At 45.2% G+C, this 18,247-nt stretch overlaps 1 protein-coding gene across 1 annotated transcript in view; it reads left to right on the top strand.

Moving 5' to 3' along the window:
• Positions 1-18,247, top strand: part of Smyd3 (SET and MYND domain containing 3) — a 585,040-nt gene that overhangs the window by 420,023 nt on the left and 146,770 nt on the right. The gene's annotated exons all lie outside the window — the stretch shown is intronic.

The following is an 18,247-nucleotide window of genomic DNA, read 5'->3' as shown; positions in this document are numbered from 1 at the left end:
ATAGGAGGGGAGGGGAGGGGGACACTAACACGCAGGCTTTGTTTGTACTGTTGTGTTAAAATAACGCCCACCTCCTTTTTATGCTAATTAAGCAATTCCAGTAACCATGGGGAAATGTTGTAGTTAGAGTGAGATGGGCTTCTGTGAATAATATTTGATTTTTATAGGAAAACCTGTCTCTAGTTGACGGTCGTGTGTTTCCCTTTGGCTTTAGTTCCGTTCCATAGTTTCCTGTGCCAGTTCTTTGTGAAGGGATTGGCAGGTGCTGCGCATGGTCATTGGGTTTGGTGTAATTTGTCTCCCTTTGCAGCTTTACCAAACGTTGTGCTAAGGATGAGCTTCTATTTCAGTAAAACGAGAACTCTAGACTCAGGACATGCTGGCGTGGTGACTGTCTTTCTGAAGTTTGGTTCTGCCAAAGAGTTTGCGTGTGACATGTCATAGGGGTAAGTAGGGGTCCCTCCGTGCCTCGCAGTGGGTGGACAGCGTTTGACCAAATGACGGCATAACGAAAGACAAGTCACTTCAGGCAACGCACATTGTCACAGGATGGAGCCAGAGTTTGAGATGAGAGGGCGGGACTCAAGAGGGTCAGACAATCTCTATATCCTCCTCAGGACACCACAGACCCACACCTGGTGAGGGGCACTGAAGGGGAAGAGAAACTCAAGTTAAAGTTGGAGAGAATCACCCCAGGCATTCAGGGAAGAAAATCATTCTTGTGCATCATAGTAGTTGATGGGGCTTAAAAGCAAGCAGACAGAATTAGTTCCATAAAAGTAATCCCCTGCCTGCTTAGATCAGCACAGACGCCAGTACATCGTGGTTACTATTGGGTTTCCGTATCTGTCTCGACTGAGATAAACGTGTCTGTCTACCTTAGGGTCTTATATGATTCTGTGGATGTTTCACATGGTTACTAAGCAACTGACCATAAGTGGGCTCTGCACAGGGTGTAGCCACAATGAGGCATGCTTTCCTTCAGGTCTATTTATCATCTCCTTTTTAAAGTGTGGAGGAGTACTAGATGATCTGCCAGAAGCAGTAGTGTGAGAGGGCCAATATATATCCACCTGATAAGAAATATTGGGGTGCTTTTCAGGGCTTTGGTTTTTATTTTTACATTTATCAAAAAAAAAAAAGTTAGTTTGGACATTCTTTGCCTTAAATGCTTTCTAACAATCTGGACATTGTTTTCCTTGAGGGTTTTTTAGAACTCACTTGGCATCAGTTCTCTCAGCAACTGAACTGTAGCTACCCGTACCATCATTCATGAATCCTAGGAACAGTTGATTATTTAAAAAGTTGTAAAATAATAGATATAGAGCCAAAGCTCTTCATGCTAAGCATATGATATTCATATAAGGACATGTGCTTATGGGATAAGAGTGTTATAGAAATAAAGAGATTAACAAACTTAAAACTAAAGATAGTGATGACTTCCAGAATGTGGAAAAGGGCCGGCATTGTATGGAGAACAGAGGATATTGTGTGTCAGTACCTGAGGTGAGGAGATGTTTCTCTTCCAGTGGGTGGTAGGTAAATGGAGCCTTGGCCTAATAGAAATATCATGATGCACGATATATAAATATCACAGTATCCTTGTATTTTTTTCTTTGAATGCGTTTCTTCAAGGGTTGTGACCTCAAGGTACTTAGATCTTTTGAACAGGAGAAGACGACATTGGCACAGATAAATGGCACAAAGTACTCACAGGGCGAGAGAGTCAAGTCTCAGCCACTTAGTGTTCAGTGATAAACATTGGCTTTTTCATAATTAGCTTCACTTCGAAGGAGAGACTTACTAGGTGCTGGAGTTAACGTGCATGTGAATAAAACGTGAAGAAGGTATGTAGAATCACTCAGTGGGAAACTTTCTTGAAAGAGATGAGATTTAAACTTGATCATGAAGGATGAGTAAAATTATGGGATAGATACTTTGTAAAAGGTACATTTGAGGGCTAAGGAGATGGTTCCATGGGTAACAGAAGACCCCAATTCAGTTCCCAGCACCCACGGGGCAGCTCACAACTGTTGTTAACTTGAGGATCCAACATCCACTTTTGGCCTCCATGAGCAACAGGCACTCAATTTGGTGCCCAAACATCCATGCAGGCAAACACTCATTGACAGAAAATAAATCTGTTAAAGAAGCTAGTTTCAGGAGTGTAATGGTTTGTATATGCTTAGCTCAGGGAATGGAGCTGTCAGAAGGCGTGGCCTTGTTGGAGTAGGCGTGGTCTTGTAGGTGTGGGCGTGGCCTTGTGTGAGTGGGTGTGGCCTTGTAGGAGTGGGTGTGGCCCTGTTGGAGTAGGTGTGGCCTTGTAGGAGTAGGTGTGTCACTGTGGGTGTGGGCTGTAAGACTCTCCTTTTAGCTGCCTGGATTCTGCTAGCAACCTTCAGATGAAGGTGTAGATCTCTCAGCTCCTCCTACACCTTGCTGCCATGATCCCACTTTCATGATAATGGACTGAACCTCTGAACCTGTAAGCTTCCTGCAATTAAATGTTGCCCTTTATATGAGTTGCCTTGGTCATGGTGTCTGTTCACAGCAACACTTGGGAGGCAGAGGCAGGCGGATTTCTGAGTTCGAGGCCAGCCTGGTCTACAGAGTGAATACCAGGACAGCCAGGGCTACACAGAGAAACCCTGTCTTGAAAAAACAAACAAACAAAAAAAAAAACCCTAACTAAGACAGGAGGGTACTCTGTGAACAAAGATATAATACCACATGAGCATGGGTCATGACTGAAAACTGACCAGGAGGCCAGTCCACAGAAAGCTGCAGTGGGTGTTGGGTTCAGTGGAAAGATGGGCTGCGAACAGGTTCTGAGGGGATTTTCCCGTCATCCCCAAGTATTTTGTCGTTATTCTATAGCACTGGGCAAAGCTTATATTTCTCTTGGAAAAACTCAACCCATTCTTAAGAAATATTTATCTGGTGGCAGCTTAAAGACTAGATTGGGATGAATGTGGAGCTAGAGAAACGTAAACTGCAAGCCAGAGATGATGACAAGCAAGAGCGATAGAGACAGTCAGAAAGGGATGCTTGCGGGAGTAACAGGGAGGGGTGGCGGATTGGCAGGGGAATCTGAAGTGACTTCCTCTTACCATTTCTTCCCCTTCCCTGTCTGTGTCTGTTTCCTCACTGCCTGCTCCATCGTCTCTTGGATGGTGTCCTTGACCCATCTAAGTGTCCTGGGCTGGTTAGGGGAAGGAGGCAGCAATCACAGTTAACTAGCATTGGTAATACCCACTTGGCAAGGGTTAGAAGCGTTTGATTATCACATACCCATGCCGTCTCCCCAACCCACACCACAAGGGGTGAGGGGGCACACACTGTACACACAAGAACAAATTTGGGAATTTTTTAAAATTTCAATAAGAACGATGAGCTGTTTCAGAATTCTGCTGTGCCTTGAAGGTACGGTTTGCTAAGCACACTTCAGCATTCCTCCCTGTTGACCTCTGTACATTTCCTTCTGTTTAGCTGAAAGCTCCATAGAACCCGTTCGGTGCCTGCTGGTGCCAATGCTTCATTTGCTCAGAATATGAGCAGTGCTGGGGTTGGGTGATATGCATTTCGCGGCCATAAACAAGAGATATGGGTGGCCTCCATCATGGGTCTCCTGCAGCTCATTCGATGAGGCCAGTAGTGATAATAGGACCCTTTAGTCAACTCTCTCAGTGTTTGCTCACTGGCAGGCTCCGCCTTCCTTTGCTTCTGACAGCCAGCCCTTCTGTTTACTGACAGTGAGCTGCACTGGCAGCTCTGTCCATCACTGTATTATTCTGTAGTTTCCTGTTCTTGTCCATCTTTTCTCTTTGTGTCAGCACAGATGTACATTGACAGCCATTCTCGTGGCTTCTGATCTTCATAATCATTCCATTCATTTGTTCCCTTGATCCTTCTCTTCATGCCTGCTTCTCTTTCATGGCTCACATTCCCATTGGCCCTTACATTCTCCTTTTTGAGCCCTGACTTTTATCAATAATGCTTTGGCTTATTTTTTTCCCTTCAAAATGGGCTTTCCAATGATCTCCTGCCTCTAGCCGTATTAAAATACAAGTCATACAAAAGTCCTACTCATTTCTGTTTTATTTTTGTGAGCCCACACATCTTTTCCTATCATTGGTACTTTTTTCCTCAGAAGCGGTATTGATTCTCATCTGGACCTTTGCCATTTTCATGTTGCCTTTGACTTCGAGGTTAGATGCCTGTAAATTCACCTGTGTTTGCCATGATTATCAAGCATAATTCTTTCTGTATGTTCTGTTTTGTCCAGATGTGAGAGGAAAATCAGGAGGGTGTGCATGCAAAACAAAGTTGGGGGGCGGCGGAGAGAATCATTCAAGATTTTTTTTTTTTTTGTGAAAAATAACTAAGTGGATTTAGCTCAAGTCACGGAAAACTTTGCTCTTTTCTCTGTGACACTGAACGGCTGGGTGGCTGGTTTACATTGGGCTTCTTACTGTAGGCAACACTGAGAGTAACTAAATAGGAGAGAACAAAGGGAAAGAGGGAATTTCAAAAGTCAGACCACAGGCAGCACATTCAGGCTTAGTAGCTAGGAACTGTAAATACTTGTCAACTTTTTTTTTTAAATGCCTGTAGCACAGGACCCTGGGCATTGGCTGGTTAAGGCACTCAGGTCTGTGCAGCTGGCAAATGCAGCAGGTCCCCTAGATCACCAAGACAAAGTAGAAACGATGCGACCCTATCTACTGCCACGTCCCTCTGTTTCTATAAAGTTTTTGTAAATACCTTTATCTGGTGCTGTGTTTTTAAATGCTAGGTGTTAAATCTGGGACCTCACACATGCTAGCTAGGCAAGTGTTCTGCAGAGGAGCACCACCCAGGTTTCAGTAAATGTCTTTGTATTTCTTTCTCCAGTTCCTTTGCATGGTTGTGTGACCTTAATGGGCAGCACTCTCCCTAACAAATAGCCACCTAATTCCAGAAAGGTCTTTACCTGGCTCTTCCATTTGTCAGGCTAATGATGAATGACTATGAAATCCATCCCCTGCATCTCTGCCCACTCTACCCCCCCCAATGCCTTCACTTGATTATTTAAGCTATGCAATGGGTAGAAAAGCAATGCGCACTTGGGCTTTAAAATAACTCGTTTAAATTCAGTTCCAAGGGAAATGGCACCACTTAACTCAATATGGACGGCGGACGCCGGGAGCTCCTGAGCATTGAGTTGCTCCAGAGTGCAGCCACATTTGGCAAGTCCCTCAGGCTTGGCACAAGCACTGTAATTTTAGACAGGTTTCAGTTTTGAGTGACTTATGTTAGTCTGTTTCATAAAGGCCGGGCACTAGTTTTTGTTTAATTTTTTTTTTTTTTAACTTGTGTGGAAGCAGAATGCCCCTGCAGGGTGCTCCAAGCCTAAGGAAAGAGCCAGAACTGCCCAACCTTTTAGTGAGTGAGACTCCAGGAGACAGAGAGATGGTTAGAAATTTGACCTCAGGAGGCTATAGTGACAGACAAATCTATCTATATATATATCTACTTAGTTTCCTACAGAAGCCTAGAGGTCTCTATAGTGGTAATGTATTTCAGTAACAGAAGATTTTGTGCATTGGAATCTGTTTGACAAATGGTGGCCTGAAAGAGTTCAATTGTTAATGATTTTTCTCAGCGAACTTAGCGTACTGCGCCGTTCTAGCTAAGGGTGTCTTCTAATTGATGGGCTATTGTACTAGCGGCTGCCCATTTGCTTTGCTCCCTGGGTGTTGGGACTCATTCCAAGGCCTCTTTCTATCTTCTCAACTAATCCTCACAATACCTCTCATCTGTGGCTTTCTGCTCAATGCTGGCCTTTTATTTCTGGCCCTTTCCTATTCAAAATGAATTGGTTTATAAATGCAGGCACGTGAGCAATCTAGCACACTTGTCCCCACGTGAAAAGCCTTATTCATTCCCCCATGATTTGAAATGTGACGTGGCAGGTGGCGGAAGGCATCTGTGAAACAAGAGAAAGCAGTAGGGTTGGTCGGAGGGGAGGTGGGAGGCGAGTGGGCTGGGAGGATAGATGACTCCGTGTGTGAACGGCCACAGACACCAACGGTCACAAAACGAAAAGTGTCGGGCCTCGTTTCTGTTTCATCTTTCAGCCACTTGTTCTTGGGTGGCTGATTAATCTTCCCTGCCCTCTCCAGGAGAGAATATCTTTCTCCTCCCGGTGGCACTAATTTAGGAACGGCAGCTGACTTAGGTAGCGTAGATGTCTGTGGCCATTCCCACATGGACCCATCCATTTTCCCAGCCCCCTCTCCTCCCATCTCCCCTCCATGCCTCCCAGCTGGCATTCATACTCGCCAGCAACCCTGCACACGGATGGTAAGAGCGAACTGAGGCTGAGCACCTCCCAAAGTCGTTGATGAGCTGTGAACTCTAGTGTTTCTAAATTGATCCGACAGGCTAGACTGTCTTCCCATATTATTGCTGTTTGTATTATGACAGAGTCACTCACAAGGAAATACGGCCAATAGTTGAAGAGTCATCTTCGGCCGAGGAAGACTAAAAACCTGTCAGAATCGGAGAGAAACGTAACATGTTTTTCAGTCTCACTGAGCCTACTTGGAGAATGAAATAAAGCAAAATGGTGAAGGGGGTGATTTTCTCTCCTCCGTAGTGCCTGTAACTGCTCTGGGCACATCATGGGCCTCAAACCTTCCCTTGCCTGGTCCTCTCCTTAGGAGTCCTATAGAATTGAGTTTTCTCAGCCGATGCATGGCAGCACGTGAGCCGCCTTAGGAAAGTGTTGAGTTCTTTGCCTTGGGTTTTTAGAAATCCTGGCTGGCATCTCTTTGTGGCCAGGAGAAATCTGAGTGTCACCCACTTCACTGTGTTAGTGGTAGACATGACAGATGTCCTACTCTCAAACAGTGTGCTTCAGTTTCAGGGGATTCCTTTGCTCCAGTGAACATTGGGTCAATGGCATGGATTTGGGGTGAGCGAGTCCCAGAGGAGCACGCCGCGGACAAGTAGGGACCTGACATCCCCAAGTCTGTCCCTGCTGTCCTCTTCAGATCACTATCGCACATGTTCTGTCCTTCCTGTGAAAAGCAGTCATCGGGACCACACTTGCCCTTCCCACTTTCGGTGGCGTGGGGAACAGGGCACAATTCAGAGACTTGGGTGTCTTTTTTAACCAAGGCGAAGATGGGAAATTTCACTTACATGCTAGGGCAGAACCTGGTGTCCCTGTTCTTCCTACTTTTTTTTTTTTTATTGTCATTTCTGGTGATTTGGGACGTCATGACCTTGAAGGTTAGAAGGTCAGAGACGTCATGGCCTTGAAGGTTAGAAGGTCAGAGTTGCCTGTCTATGCGTTTATGGCATTTTCCATTGCTCATGACTTCAGCTTCCGAGCCCCTCCCTTTGTGTCCCTTCTCTGACTGTCTAAGCCTCTCTGACGACTTGGATCTAGTCTATTGGGCACAGTACAGTTGGCATGGGATTTTTTTCCTATACAGTAGTTGAGAGTCTTGCCTGCGTAGGTTGCTGAGTGGGTATTTATTCTAGGAGGGGAGGGGAGAAGGCGGTGACAACTTGTTCTGTCCACTGAAGCTTGAGCCCAGGACCTCATACATTCTAAGAAAGTGTTCTTTCTACCACTGAGCAATACCTCCGATTCCTTTCTGTGATTTTAAGTTTTTGTACCAGGTCTTGCTGACCACCGAGATGGGCCTCAACCTTGCTTTGTAGCCTAACCTGTCTCCAAAATCGCCATACTCCTGCTTCAGCATCCTAAGAAATTGAGCTTATAAAGCATATGCCACCATGCTCAAGCAATTGTATAAAGCTGTGAAAGGCAAGAGTTACTGGGATTTTAAGTCTACTCAGCATCCATTACCCTACAGAGCGTATTTTGAGATCTCAGCTTGGTGTGTCAAATGCTGGGGTAGAGGTGGGACCCATTACTTTGTTTCATAAGCCGAGAGATTGCCCACTTCCAGTGGGGGCAGGCCTGAGGCCCTTTCTCAAGAAGAGACTTAATCAGCACCCAAAAGATCAGTGGTAGTTGAGGGGTGAAGAAGGGAAAAGACTGCAGTCCTGTTTAGAGGGACCCGGCAGCTCTGCCAGAGGGACTAGAAGCCATGAAGGGAAGAACACTCAGGGTCAGTGTGAGGAGGCAGTCTGCGTAAGCTGAGAGGCTGGAAGGATGGGCCGGGACTGCCTTCGTGCTCAGCATTCATGGCCCGAGGTATGTATCTTTTCATGGCCTTGGTTTGTATGTCGTTTCGATCCATGCTTTTAGACCCATGATTCTCTCCCACTCTCCCTGGCCAACAGTTTTGGCCTTCTGTGAGCATGGCTCCAGAAGCAAGGGAAGGACAGCTGTAGGCAACTTCTAGAGAAAGAGGCATGATGGGAGAGGATGCAGCTCTGATCGGTTTTCCTTCCTTATTCTGAAAAATAGTAGAATAGGGTTTGAGTGACCTCGAGGGTGACTGGCCTCAGAGCCTCATTTCTTGCAGCCTCTGCACCACACAGTTGAGGGATTCCCCTCTGGTCTGATGGACAGCCTCTCCTCCCAGGTTCTTGCACATGAAGAGCATCAGGGCAGTGTCCAACCACAGGACTAGCCTGTCGGCGTGCCTCCCATTTGCCACCCTAGCTTGAAAGGTTCTTTGATGCAAGCTCACAGAACACCTCCCTGTAGAACCACGCTCGTACCAGACTCAGGCACACTTAGCAGCCTGTGATGAGAACTGTGTGCTTCTGGGCATCACAACATCGTCAATGTTTTAGACGTGCCCAGTATGATCCCTTGTGTCAGAGGTCCTCTGGGGACAGTTTTCACCTTCCTTTCTTGTGTTCCAAGAGCAGCCTCAGCAAGCATCAGGAGTAATCTTACATTTGGGAATTGCATTAAGCAGTTGGTTAGTGCTCAGTCTTGACTTCTCCGTGGAACATTTTTCTGTAGTTTTCTCCATTAGCTTGATGGAAAAACACAGATGGTTTGAGCCACACTCCACTGTGTTCAATCCAGCCTCATTCGGGTGATGTAAACCACCCAGCACACTTCATTTAGGGACTCAGAACCAGAACTAAGACCGATTACAGTGAAGAGCACAGACTCTACTGGGGCTGGATTTTTGTACCCGTTCGTTATATGAAAAGAAAATATGAAACTAGATTATCATGGAAGAGGACATTTATTTCTTTTGGAAAATGGAAACTATACAAAAGGACTTTAAGTGGGCTCTATGGGAGAAAGCTGGGCTTATCGTGATGGGCTTTTAGATAAGAACACATTCTCAATGAAACTTGTAACCCAAGACTCCATGGCACAGCTATAGAAACCTGTGGCCATACATTACAATAAATTATTTAAGAGTATCATAGCAACTGTAGGCCTGGGGATATAGGAGGAAGATTACATGACGGAAATGGCATCCCAAAGCTTCCAGCTTTTACGTATTTTTTTGATGGACATTTCTAATGAATGCTTTCCCATCAGATGGCTTTAATGTGATAAGATGCCAGGTAATAGCATCCGAGAAAGAACCACACAGGAGATCAGGGATCTCACTCCTGTTTTTCTTTCTGTCACCAATGCCAGCTGTTGGATGTGGCAAGGAGTGCCCTTGGGGAATGAGAAGCTGGGTAGCTTTCACAAGGCCAGTGTGGCATCCAAAGGGGCACTATGACCTTGGGCGGGATGCAGAGTCTTATGGCTGCCACCTCCGCATTTATGGTTTTGGCCTTGATGTTGACCTTGGCCTTGGCCAAGCATTGATGCCTGTGGTGCCCTCCTTGCCTGTCACACTTAGCTATAGTCACAGCTTGAAGTGTGACAGACACACTGCTGTTGTGGAACCAGTGGTGCGTTCACCCATCCAAGCGTATCGCCGTATCTGTGAGATAACGAAATTATCTTAAGGTTGTTTTATATTCTATTCGGCTTGTGTTATAAAGGTAATTTCAAAGATATTTAACAAAATTCCTAATATGTAAGATTTTTTTCTCTTTAATAAATGATATACAGATAGTTTTAATTTAAAAAACTGCACATGGCTAGCAGATTTTTGTTGTATTGGGTCTTAGGTAGCATCTCACACTCAGTGAATTAGATGTTCAATATTCTTACAGTCTTTTCCTAAAGAAACTGGCTAGGCTAGGGCATGGGACAGATACCTGTAACCCCACAGCTCAGAAGGTGGAGGCAGGAGGATCACAAATTTGAGGCCAGCTTGGGCTCTGTATTGGAACCTGGACTTAACAAATAAATGGAAAAGGAAAACGGCTAGGTTGTATTTTATATTTTTCATGTTCTTTTCATGAACTCTGAGATAACAGAGTAGTTTTAGTGGCTAATACAAGCACATTCCCATAAACACTCTAGAAGCTTTGGTGAATTATGTGGGCCAGAGAAATGGCTCAGTGAGTAAAGGTGCTTGCAGCCAAGCCTGACCACCTGAGTTCAATTCCTGAGATCCATATGGTGGAGGGAGAGAACCAAATCCTGATAACAGACATAAGCATGCATGGAATACTCATACACACACACACACACACACACACACACACACACACACACACATGTAAAAATTAAAATAGAGTTATCTTATTTCTAACATGTATTTTTAATGTCTTCAAATGCTTTGGAAGAATTTCAACCAGAGAAAAGATGTCACAAAAACATCCTGAGCTAAATTTATAAAATTGTCATTTTTTTTTTTTTGGTCACTATCTTCCAGCATCCTTGCTTTCTGTGTTGAAACTTTTAAATGTTTAATTGGCAAATAATAATTGCATATGCTTATAGAATACAATGTGATCCTTTTGATACAAATATTCATTATAGAATGATTAAATCAAGCTGAGTAGACATGCCCACTGACACTTCATGAGCCTTCCTAGTAAAGGGGCAATTGTTGTTTGTTTGAGCTTTTACTTCTTGAACATGGGTATTAAAAAGGTTGCCTTCAATAGTCTTCTCTTGGAAACATTCTAGAAACACGTTAACCCCAGGTTTTGTGAGCCCTTGTTTGAGAAGTATTACCTTACATTCTCGTCAGACCCCGCCTCTGCAGTGGACTTTTCTAGACAACCCAGTTAAACACTGTTGTCATTCCCTTTGGAGACTACACACCCTTGGGGCTAACAAAAGATCATTCTTTAAAAAAAAAAAAAAGAGCTGGGCAGTGGTGGCACACGCCTTTAATCCCAGCACTTGGGAGGCAGAGGCAGGTGGATCTCTGAGTTCGAGGCCAGCCTGGTCTACAGAGTGAGTTTCCAGGACAGCCAGGGCTATACAGAGAAACCCTGTCTCGAAAAACCAAAACAAAAACTAAACTAAACTAAACTAAATAAATAAAAAAGAATCTAGATCTGTATTTAAGCAAATGTCATAGGCAGCTGGAGAAGACTGTGCCCCGACTAACTGTGCTTTTAACATTAGAGAAGCAGTGGTTATTGGTGTGGGCTGGGGGTGGGGCGGTTGGTGTGTCTGAAAAAAGTCTGCATTTTGCTTTTGTAATCTGCCAGTCTTTCCTAGTTCCATTCTATACTCAGAGAACTTAACTGACCTAACCCTGGTAAGCTCTTTTGGAAGTTCACCTTCAGTGCCACTAATTAGCAGTCTGCATGTTGAAATCCTGTGCACCAAACCTTGTACTCGGGCATTACATAGAACCTCTATAAAGCAATGCAGATTGTCTTCAAGTAACCACTTTATCTTTATGTTGTGAGGCCGAGTTTCTGCCTATTAAGTCTCTGAAATTTCATTATGTTATTTGAAGAGTGGGACTGTTATTTCTTGAAGTAGGCTGTGTAGCTATTAGTAACTAGAGGATGCACTGCACACTGGGAAGTGACTGGTCCTTGGGTCCTGGTGTAGGGTTACTCTGCTCTGGTCCAATGGAGCATTGTCTTGAAGAAGCCCAGCTTGGCTCTTCCAAGGTAATGGCACAGTGGTGGCCCTGCCTCCTGTTGCAAATCCTTTACATCATTTGCTGTCACGGTAGAAAATATATAGTTCTAAAAGTCTGAGGAACGATGTGGAATTTGAACACACAGTACCTGAAATAAATGAATGTCTTTGTGGTGTCCAGGCTGTGTGTCCTGGCATCGACCAATGTTTGTGTCTGTCCTACTGGGGGAATGTGTCACCTCCCAGAGCATGAACGTGAGGTTAGAAATCTAGAACGTGGACCAGATGACACAAAAGCTTGGTCGTAGTTTATTTTCAAATGTCACTTTGATGGTTCTTATAAGATGTGGGGGTTTTAAAAATGTACTTCAGCGACCAACCTGTGCCTGCTCCCTAGACTTGTGCATCCAACAAAGGAGGCCATGATATAGACTTTCAGTCATTTTAAAGGAAAAAAAAATATAAAACTTAAGCATAACTTTACATCCAATAATAATAAATTATATAATGTAGTTTCATGTCACAGAAAATATTTTTAAAGTAATGCCCATGCTTGATTTTTTTTTTGAAAGGAACTCTTTAGCCCAGTGTGTCTCATTTTTCCTGAACTAATCCTCTTGATACACATTTCTAGATGTGCCTCTTGCATGAAATTCCCACTCATTAATATTTTCCCCATGTAAGATTTCTGGAGCAAACTGTGTCTGCATAGCTAATGCTTTTAAAATGTGTAAAATTCATCCTTGGACATTAGTTTCATTCTCTTACCCCGTAATAGAAGGAGGAGTCACTTTCAAATTATAGGCCGAGTGCTCATGAACACATGTATCATCTACCTGTTCTGTCAACAGATGATAGAGCTTGGGAGCTGCCATCTAGCCGTGGTGGCTGTCGTGAGCTGTGTAAAAAAAATATTTCTGGTCGTGTTCTTAATTAATGTGGTGCTGAATGGACTCAGCATTTTGTCATCATCATCATCTTCATCATTAACTCCATCATTTTGTGTGCACGTTATATGGGGTGGATATTGGCACATGTGCATCCTGTTGGGTGCATTTAAAGGGTCAGAGGTCAGAGGACAACCTTTGGGAGGTGGTTCTCTTTTTCTGCCCTATGTAACTTTCAGAAATTGCTCTCCTCTCCTACCTTGGGTTTGGGGATCAAACTCATGCCATGAGGCTCGTAAACATGGCACTTTAACCTCTGACCTATCTCCCCGCCTCCAGACTCAGCATTTTTAATAAAAGTGGGAACTGGAAATAACTCCATGTTTTCATTCACAAGAAGACTAGCACAAAGCTCACAAAATAACACCAAGGAGGAACTTGGCTGGAATTTGTTAAGCCACATTTAAAAATACCCTACTTCCATCGTAGCGTGTGGCAGCCTCGAGGGTGACAGATCGATAACCGTGAAAAACAGGAAGAAGAGGCAGGGAGGAACAGAGCGAAAGGAGAAGTCCCAGAGAAGCTTGCAGAGAGGGAAAGAAGCCATCTCATCCCCGCATTCAGGAGATGCTTACTTTGTGCCCAGAACATTACCCATCTCCCTTGTAGGACTGGGGATGAGAGTCAGGAACTCACACACAGTAGGTGAGCACTCTGCCACCAGGCCATCCCCTGGTCAGCACTCTACCACTGGGCTTTTCCCTTCCTGTTAAGGAGAGCATCAGGTAAATCACTATTCTCATCTAATGATTAAGGTTGTATCCCCATCCCTGGGGCGGGAACGAGAGGTGAGTGAGACTGGAGATGAAGCAGAGCTCTCAGCGGGGACACACGGATTGAGAGGATGGAAGATGAACATCCCATCTGATCCTTGGACCAGCTGCCTCCCCTCCAACCCCTAGTCCAAAGAGTGGAATGTTTCTGCCCTTTTCCCTGACCCTGTTCTAGATAGTGACCCTGGGAATGCTAAGGACCATATCTATGATGCAGTCCATCTGTCTGAATATGTCTAGTGTGGCTTCCACACACCACGCGTTGGACTGGGCATGAGGATACAAGAAACGGAGCACCGCCACTGCCTACCGCTCCCGCCTGCCTGCTTCTACATACGTAAATGAGTGTCATGAGGTCCCTGTGTTGGAAACAGGCAATGTCAGAATTTATTAGATAACAAATTCACAAGCCATAGCAGTATCATCCACATAGTTTGCCAAATAATGTGCTCTCGCCCTCAATTGCTAATATCAACTCTCAGATCACACATTACATAACACATAGCAAATACATATAAGATGTCTATGTAATAAATAAATATGTAGGTAGGTTTTAGAGTGATGTAAGAGGTGTGAGGTGACAGAGCTGATACTCTGATAGAATTGTAAAGTAGACTTAGTGAGGGCGAGGTAACCCAAAACCCAGGTCCAGAAGAATCTGAGGGTGCTGGCTGCTGGCTGCTGGCTGCTGAAAGTTGTGGTGTCAGAGCTGAGCTTTAGGGACCTGGTAAAGTGAAGGGCGGATGATGTCAGTCCAAGTAGATGGATGGACAGCGGTTCCAGATGGTGGCCAGGTAGACGGTGATTTGAGTAGGCCATGACAACAGTAGGAACTGACCTAAGCCGAGGCCTCTGGGACAGTCAGAAGGTCTATGCCTGTCAGTCCCTTGATGCATACACTTGGATAGACTGCTGGGACTGTCACTAGTCCAGTGCCAGGTGTCCAGCTCTTAATGTGGTACAAGTGAGGAAGTCAAACCCTTTCCTTGGTCTGCTGTGTCTCATGAGTTCTTGGGCCTGGTTTTTGTGAAATGCTTTGTTTGTTTGTTTGTTTTGAGGCAGGGTTTTACTGTATACTACCCCTCTGGCTGTCCTGGGACTCGCTTTGTAGACCAGTCTCGTTTCCATCTCACAGAGATCCACCTGCCTCTGCCTCCTAGTTGCTAGGATTAAAGGTGTGTACCACCATGGTTTCACTATACCCAGTTTACTCCTATACTCCCAATTTACCTCAGTAAATGTATAGGGTTATATACTCCTTGTACTCTCAGGAAGAAGTCATTTATGAGCACATGCCATGTTGGTAATGAAATTCATGTGTCCACCCAGATCCAGAGTTTTTCTCCATTGTAAAGTGGAGTTAGTCAGGGTAAAACACCATCTGGAAAAAAAACCCCACTGTTTTAAACAATCTGAGCAACTTAGGGCAAGGTATCAGTGTGCAGTGTAGAACAGGGTACCAGTGTGCAGTGTAGGGCAGGGTACCAGTGTGCAGTGTAGGGGAGGGTACCAGTGTGCAGTGTAGGGTGGGATACCAGTGTGCAGTGTAGGGTGGGGTACCAGTGTGCAGTGTAGGGTGGGGTACCAGTGTGCAGTGTAGGGCGGGGTACCAGTGGGCAGTGTAGGGCAGGATACCAGTGTGCAGTGTAGGGCAGGGTACCAGTGGGCAGTGTAGGGCGGGGTACCAGTGTGCAGTGTAGGGCAGGGTACCAGTGGGCAGTGTAGGGCAGGTCACCAGCGGACCATGGTCCAGGGTGGTAAATACTGCCAACAGCATGAGAATTGTCACCTGAGTCCAGAGGTAAGGAAATGTGTCCCAGAGAAAGACACCAAGCTGGTGTTTCTTTGTTAGATTTTTATCCTTACAGAATGCATCAGAACAAAGATGGAAAAAAAAAAACCCTTTAGTTTGCTTCAAAATTCAGGAAAAAAATGACTTCATTCAAATATTAGCAAATTTGATTTGCTCGGTCTGACTTTTTGTTGGTGGATCGATTTCCTTGCTGTTCTGAATATACTGTAAAATATGTTTAAAAATGTAAAATCTGTAATCATATCCCTCAAATTCGCAGCCATTTGAGAATCTTTAAAATCTCAAGGACCAGCCACAGAATCTCCAGCCTCGTATTTTTATCGTCCATGTTTTATATATAGGCCTACCCTCCTGCGGGCATCACACTCTTGCAGCTTAATGCAAACCAGACACCTGTAAAGCAATTTAGCCAGAATTTGTTTAAAATGTGTCTGTGCACCACTTTACTTTCAGATTTGAAGCTGTGGTTTTATCAGACTTTGAAAGAAGCGGGGGGGGGGGGGGGGGGGGGGGAGCCAGATAATGCCACACTGCTTAGCTTTCATGTAAGAGCTGTTGGGAGCAGCAGAGGCGCCAGGGAGGACTGAGTTCCCTTTCCTACCCTCTTCCCTTCTGTAAATCTGTAAATCTGACAGAGAAATTTGCCATCTCAGCCTTTTCTGTATGGAAGCTCTCTAACAAGTCGGCATTCATTTGTAGTCATAGTCTGTCTCAAACACGGTTGGGTCTCCTTTCCTCTCGAGGGGCTTTCTATATTTCTTCCTAAATTTATATCTCTGGCCCTACCTGCTCTCCAGATTCCATTTGTTCATTCCTAGTCTGGGCTTGGAAGTGGCCCAGGGCCATTTGAAATTCACCCTAACAAAGCGAAGCAACACACTCTTCCTCCTCAAAACACACACACACACCTACTTGAGGCCAAACTTGTCCCTTTTGCCTTCTTCCTCCCCCTCCCCCAATAAATGCCAGCAACCGTCAGCCACTTAAAAGCCAAACTCCAAGTTTATCCATGACTCCGTTCCCCATCTGCAGCTCTCCAGCGAAGGCCGTGGCAGGGTTGCCAGGTCCTCCCACTCCTGTTAACCAGTGTCCAAGCCAACACCTGGGTTATGAAGTGACCTCTGACCTGTGTGCTACACACCTATGCTTACCTTTGAACAAACAGCTCGCTCTGTGCGTAGCAGTCAGAGAGTCCCCTTGGGAACAGAAATCAGACCCATTTATTCCTTGCCTTGGTGTCTCATTTAAAATAAAATTCCCAACCTAGATGTCAAGTCCTGTATGATCCAGCTACGTCTGCTGTCTCCCATCTAATCTGCTTTCTTGGGCTACGCCAGCATTATCTCTGTGTATGCCCAGTTTTACCTCAGGGCCTCTGCACTATTTGTTTCTTTCTGATGACTTAGACCTTTGTGTGTGGGAAATAATCACCAGGGAAGGAAAGCTACATCAAGATTAACTAACATATAAAGAAAGCCAGTTGGCAAATATTGGAAGCACCTTCCTCACCTGGGCTTCATGTAAGCATCATGAGCATGCTCGAAAAAGGCCCATTGTACAAACTGTGGTGGGAGGTGTGCTATGTAAATGTCCTGTACAGGGTCATTTCCCCATGTCCCAGGGCTTTGGCTTCCCCCTCAGCTCACTAGCTCACTTCTCTACCCAGGAGCGTAGTTCCTTTCCTACTAAATGGTCTCTACTTCTTTTTCTAAATGTGTGCTTTTTCCCCACAGCGGTCCTTTGGTCCAGAACACAGAGCCTGGAATCAGTGTGCTCCTATCCCATGGGCCACCACAGCACTTTGTCACCAAGGAAGCTGGGCTCCTTGGTCTCTTCCACTCCCGGTTTACATGCCGCCTTGTTCTAATGTTTTGCCTCTTTCTCTCATGTCCATGTCACAAAAACACAGCTTTCGCCTCTAAGGGAATATGAGATGATTTGTTCCGGAGCCAAATATGAGCAACCATGGCGTGGAAACCCAGATTTAAATTACCCCCAATTGCATGTCCCAGTGTTGAAGCAGTTTCATGTGTTTTTTTATAGTAAGAGAACAAAGTAATAAATCAGGGAATTCTAAACAGGCTTTGATGTAAACATGGCAGAAAGGTTACAGCGGGGTGGAGCCATCTTAGCTTGAGGCCTCATGTGCTGTCTAATACAATTCTTAGCCCTTGGAGTGGTGGACAATAGGGTTTTGCTACATTAATCCATTCCAGAGGTTTCATCAGTTTATCAGGGTGTTAGGTCTGACACCAAGGTAGGCCAGGAGTCCCTCAGACATAACCAAAAGAAGTGGTACCAAGGCTCTGGACCTGCACCATTCCAACTTCTGGAGATTCCAAGTGGCCATCTGGTCACCCTGCATTTGTAGATGCAGCTTCTTCCCAGGAATTCCTCGCGGTCTTCACGTTGTCTTCTCTCTTCAGCACTTCCCCACAAGGGATAATAAGCTCTCTGTCTCAGGATTTCTTCTTTTAAAAAATGTCTGTCGTTGTGTAGAGCTTAGCTCTGGGAGAGGAGGGACCTTGGTGTTCTTCCCGCATCCTGATGTCTGTCTGGGCAGTGTCCCGTACCAGGGTCTAGGCTGTGATTCAAGCCCTGCACTCTTTGCATATTCTTTGTGGCCTCTGACACAGTACGTCACCTCCTGTCACGGACTCGGTTCTAAAGTTCCTTGTGTATAGTGATTATGTTTTTTTTCTTTCTTTCTTTCCTCTTCTGGCAAAAGGGCACCGGAACGTGCCACAGGTCTGGGAGGGGATCTGTGTGTCCGGTAGGAGCTATGGCTCCGCAGAGCAGCTAGCTTCCTCTCTTCCCTTGTGGT

Source organism: Mastomys coucha, unplaced genomic scaffold (assembly GCF_008632895.1).
Source record: "Mastomys coucha isolate ucsf_1 unplaced genomic scaffold, UCSF_Mcou_1 pScaffold1, whole genome shotgun sequence".
In the NCBI taxonomy this organism is placed as follows: domain Eukaryota; kingdom Metazoa; phylum Chordata; class Mammalia; order Rodentia; family Muridae; genus Mastomys; species Mastomys coucha.
Note: the sequence above shows the minus strand (reverse complement) of the source record. Positions and strands in the feature narration are given on the sequence as shown.